The 6,000-nt window shown below is 40.8% G+C and overlaps 1 pseudogene across 1 annotated transcript in view; it reads right to left on the reverse strand.

The window, feature by feature from the left end:
* The window catches only part of LOC307229234 (phospholipid phosphatase-related protein type 5-like), a 68,145-nt pseudogene that overhangs the window by 61,283 nt on the left and 862 nt on the right, over positions 1 to 6,000 (reverse strand). The gene's annotated exons all lie outside the window — the stretch shown is intronic.

Genomic DNA, 6,000 nt, shown 5'->3' on the forward strand with positions numbered 1-6,000 from the left:
AGATAGAAATGAAAGATGGGCCGACTGCGAGACGGAGAAACAGAACACGAGAGATCTGAGCGAGAGAGAGAGAGAGAGAGCGAGAGAGAGAGCGATGCATACAGGATTAGAGAGGCAGATCGGAGGAAAGAACGGGAGAAAGAGAATGAGAGCAACGAAGAGCAGTTTTAGAGAACAAGTGAGACAGCGGGAGCGGGGCCGGCAGACGGAGAGAGAGAGAGAGAGAGAGAGAGAGAGAGAGAGAGAGAGGGGGACAAAACAAGAGTGTGTTCTATGGGATTAGGGAAATTTGACAACTGAGAGCGATAAAGCGAGAGGAGGGCGTGCGGCGTGAGAGGAAGAAGAATACGATTGGAGCATTTGAATGGGAAAGAAATGGATAATGAGATGCTAATGTGGCAAGAAAGGAGCCGGTGCCCTCGGGGGGGGTATGAGTACGGTGGCACACTGCAGTGCACAGGGTATTCATTCAGGTGGGCGAATCGTAATTGCCCCTGTAAAAACAACTTTGGGATACCAGAGATACATGATAAGGACGCTAAATAATCCCCAGACAACATGCTGTACACACACGCCTCGCAGAATTCAGAAGTTCTCACAAGAGTCTCAAGTGCTGCCGATGTCCCCCACAGGTTGACCATGTGTCTGATGTGTTTGCGCCACACTTTGCCTGCGTGCTGCAAAGAAGCCAAGCACATTATCCAACCCGGTCTCACACTTTTTTGGGCTCATAGTTACAAAAATGCTTCTATTGAATCGTGTCCCAGAGTACGATTGTCTGACTTTTTTTCAACTTTTTTTACTACACATACAATTTAAACCAATTCATTTGAATGGCGAGATTTTATTCCACTTTAGAAGCGAGGGGGCATGGGGAAGAGGGGGGGGGGTGGTCACAGATACGTACACTAAAACAAATAACTAACTGGGGGCGGGGGGCATGGATGTATTACAATTTTAAATGCATGGGTTTAAATTTCGTTCTTTCTCGAAAAATAAAGTGGGATACTGATTTCGCTTTTTCTCTATTGAATGGTCTATTCAATTTAAGGTTGGGCGAGGATAGTGATATAGGGTCGTATCCTCAGAATGAATTTCATATATATATATAGAATTTAACTGGATATAAATGTCAGTGTTTGCACACCTGTGTACCCATCAGCCAGTGCGGTAAACATTTCCATGGTAACAGCGAGCTCCACCAATCATGATAACACGGTGCATGGTAATGTAGCCTTCATGACATTGTTAATAAAACATTTTTTTTTTTTCTTAAAACAAGGTCGATATCATACAGACTGGCTTCCACAGGAGGAAAAACATTGACTAAAATTTACCCTTAATTATTTATAAACGTTTTAAACCCCAATGGTAGCCCTAACCCTAGAAACTACAATTCTGCGGCATTTTGTCATCCATCTTGATGCAATTGCCTTATGGGTAAAGTAGTTGTATTATTAAATGAAAACAAATTTATCAGTGAAAAATGACATGCATGTGTTACTAGGGGTTAACTTATTCGGGGAATATACAGGCATTGTCAGAATTATTCTCTAAAAATCCTCTAAAAAGTGGTAGCTCTTTTAATTACGGAGATACAGAGCTTCAAAGGTGACCTCTGGTTGGGGTTCAAAGCTCAATATCAGTTTAGGGCCACTGAAATCTGTAAAACGTACATATGTTAACTTAACCTAGATAAGGCCTTTCCAAAAATATGTTTGGCTTTGTTCTACGACAAATAAAAAAAAATCCTGGCAGTGGGGTGCCAAGTGTGGATTCCAAGACCATTCACATTCTAAATGGAATAATTTATAATAATTTTTTTTTAACTTTGGATACGGTCCACTGACACCAGACACAACGCAGAGGGGCCCACTAGGACAGTTGGCGGAAAGTCCCCAAGAGAAACAGAGTGTTAATTTTCACTTCACTGATATTTATTTAAGAGATGTAGGTGGCTAATTCCAGGTTCAAAGTCAATAGCAATCCTCCCCCAGTATTGTGAGTCAACAAACAAGCAGAACCCAAAGTACATTGCATGGAATTTCCCACATTGGGAAATTGGCCAACGAGGAGCACTTTATCCAAATTTGATCTACGGTTAATTTTATGGGCTCTACTACTTTCGGTTTTGGAGCCCTGACAGCACTTGACAGGTTGGGCCAATAGTGCAAATCCAATCGCTTGGTTAATCCGCTGTCCTGTGTCGACACAGGGCCACAGTTCCTCTGCTGCGACAAGATAAATAGAGTTTAAATTAAAGATGTCACACCAAAATATGTTTTGTCTGATAACACATCGGCCTGAATCTGAGGCTAAATCCTCCACCTTGTTTCATCCTCCAACATCATCCACCTTGCATCCTGACAATAAAGAGAATGAGGCTTTAATTCATTGGCACCAATTGTGTCCACATACATACAGTCGGAAAACATAGTTAAACACCAATTGTTTGTGTTGTTGTGCAACTTTCTCCTCTCCTATGTGATTTAGATGAATTCCTTGTGCTGAGGAAAGGCAGCGACAAGGAGCAGCAGAGAAAGGTAAGAAGGCAAGAAAAAATAGCCAATTGAAGTCGAGAACTTTGCGTGGGAGGAGATCAAGTTATGAAAAGGAAGGAGAATGACAGAGATCCATAACACGAAACAAAAATAATTACATAAGGGAATCAGTGCTTGAGAACAGAGAGGCAGAAGATCATCACAAAGAGGGCAACTGGACAGCCCCCAGGGGAAATGCCAAAGAGGCTATGGGAGAGAGCCGGGAGGGTTTCAACTGCCCTGTTATAACATATCACAGGACGCGCCACTAAATATCAGTGAGCTGAGAATTTGTAAAAACAAGTCCTCAAAGGGGCAGTAAGAAAGATGGGGGAAAAAGATAAAGACATGGAACGGCTCTGAAACTGTGGTGTCAGGGGGTTTATAAAGGAAACGGTGTGCAATCTTTATGTTTCTCAGCTGAAAAGTCCAAAAAACAGGGCTGTATCAAGCCCTCAAGGGAACACTCTGAATGAGCCGATGTCAATCTCCAACGAAGCCAATGAAGCCTTTCCCTTCTGGGAGATTTGCATCCAGATGGAGAGGAGTATTGAACAATTGAACAGTTGAATTGTTGGTAGCGGTGCGCGACGGAGTCGTCATGTGTTGTTGAACAAAACAAAAGTGAAAGACGCTCAGCAAAGTGTTGTGTGTAATGCAGACGCGCTCTTAACCAGTTAAATCGGAGAGAAAATAAGAAAATCCACCTACAGCTAGCATGCTCGCACATCTTGCAAAATGAAATTCCCTCACACGGTGACCTGGAGTGACTCACCAAATCACACACCGTTGAGGAACAAAACAAAATGTCCCATATTCACCTCTTTCGGGTAATGGGGGAACGCTGAATATCCAAGGGGCAATCTCGGAGTGAATGCTAAAACCAGCTAAGTCGGCGAATTCTGCTGTCGTTACTCCAACTCACAGGACCTGCGGGCTCCGAGCACGTTAGCGTCGGAGCGAGCTAATTGGGTTTCCGCCGTTAATTAGGGCAATTAATTAGGAAACAGAGCTGAGGCCATGAGCGCTTCACTAGGTCATTTAAGGATTAGAGAAAGAAAGAGGCAGAGTTGTGGGAAGAGTAGCTGCGAGAAAGGAAACTAAATTAAGGAGATTGGCAAACAAAAAGGTCAATTGAGAGGGCCAAACAATGCTGTATTTCAGAAATGTATCCTTTCGCCCTTCCTCTGCACTCCATCACATATCCAGTGATACTGTAAAGGTTATTACCTCAATGGAAATCAGACCGACCCAGTCAACTGCCTAAAAGCCATTTTACAGAGTACGGAATCCGCTCATTTGCACAATTTCACGGCAACTTAACTCACGAGGAAAGACGTGAAATTAAACGTTCAGGATGTACTTATTAAAAGGAGCAAAAACATGATGATGATGTACTGTCTTGAATGCAGGGGTCGACATGAAGACTTGTCTGTTTGTCTGGCACAATTGGATTTTTTGTAGGGCAAGTGGAACAGAAATGTACTTGCCCATCGGACAAGTTAAAAGTAAACAAAATAAACAAAAACAAAATATCTATATATATATACATAAACGATAATTATCGCAATATTCTTTACTATAATCAAAATAATGAAGGACCCCGCAGATTTGTTTATTTATAGGAGCGTTAGGCAAGTGGCAATGGAAAACCCAATCAAATTGAATGATCTAAAGCTGACCTTTCACCTCCAGCCAACCACGGTTGTCGATATAAAAAGGCCCCGCCCCCCCCCCTCCGGCCCAGGTAGGTTGAGCTTGCAAGCACACCGGCAACGGAAACAGAGCAGCAGCGTCCGAAATAAGCAACTCGGAGGAGAAGGAGAAAGATGGTACTGTATCTTATATGATACTGTATATGGTGATATCTCATATCTTAGGTATACTTGGCAAAAGAGGGCAACATATATAGATAGTTTGGCATTTTTTGGGATATTTAAGTTCCGACTCAAAGCAGACGGAACATATCCTTTGTGTAAAATATGTCATCGAGACGTGACGACGAAGACGGACAACACCACAAACGTGATTATTTATTTTGATGTAGGCCTACTTGCCATATTTATTTTGTTTTTGATTTTATCGAAATGTTTTTTCAGTGAAATGTGAATTAAAGAAGCTGCACTTGTTACTCCTTGTTCTTGCCCACTTCTTACACAGCGTGCTGTGCAATGTTCATGAAATAAAAATAAGCATTACATTTAATTTAGTCTAGAATTTTATCTTCAGATTTTTAACCATATTTTTCTTTGGTATTCATGTTGTTTAAAAAAGAGGATACTAAATGCTGCTAAGTTTTGTTGGAACATTTTTTTTTATGATGCAGATTTTTATTTTAAGACTCTTGTTTATTTCGGACAATTTCATTCAACCAATAAAAGTGTTTTTAAAATGTATCATGGCTGTCTGTCTGGCATAACTGTCTTCTTTATAAAAAAATAACAACATTTAACAGGAATTTTGATTTCTTTGTTATTTCATGTATTTATATTATTTTATATATATTGTTATGAATATCTTTCTCGAATGGTATGAAATATTTCACTGTGAAGACATTTTTGGCCGTATCGCCCGGAATGTTATTACTGAGCTATTTATAATTGTGTTAAGTGTGTGATAAGTTAGTGCTAAAGATAAGGAAGCTGTTAAGAACTGCAAAATGGCCATATGGCATTTTGAATACCGGTCGGTTATGAGAAGAATAAAATAGGGAAAGCAGGTCACTTAGGGACTCTGAACATTCATTGGTATCATTCTGCATTGCCTGTTGTTATACAGTATACAATCTAAATGAATATGAAAATGATTTGTTGAGGTGAAAACATTTCATATAATCACTTTAATAAAATTCCTCAATTTAATCATTTATATGTTGACACTCAATGCTTTCAACTGTTTGTTTGTCTGAATTCTACATTCTGCATTGGCGAACAAAATGAAAAATGTAAATTGTTATCCTTTTGCCCCCGGACAAGTGACTTTTGTGCCTGGACAAGTGAATGGTAAATTTACTTGTCCAAAGGATGAGTCTCAATAAGTTAATGTCGAGCCCTGGAATGTGTTGTTGTATTCAAGATCACCTAACTTAAGTTGCTTTCACACACGTCGCCGACAACCGAGGATTGTCCGTGTCAGACGCATTCACACCTACTGGACATACTCAGTTTGGTTTGGACGAGGGGCGGAGCCTGGGAAGAATGTGTAGGAGGCAGGACGTGATGCAATGATGCATAACGCATGACGCAGAGGAGTTTTACAGCACACCCAATATGGTGGACGAGGCTACGGACATATCAGTAATTGTGACTTTTTTTGTGTTGATACTGCAGATATTTGGACGTATCTGCAATATTAATGTATATTATCTTCTTCTTCTTCTTCTTCTTCTTCTTTGTCCACGTATGTTATGGCGGTAAAAGACACTTCTTCACCCTCGGCGAGTGGGCATGTTGATGACGTC

The sequence above is a fragment of the Zeus faber genome (genome assembly GCF_960531495.2).
Source record: "Zeus faber genome assembly, chromosome: 4".
Lineage (NCBI taxonomy): Eukaryota > Metazoa > Chordata > Actinopteri > Zeiformes > Zeidae > Zeus > Zeus faber.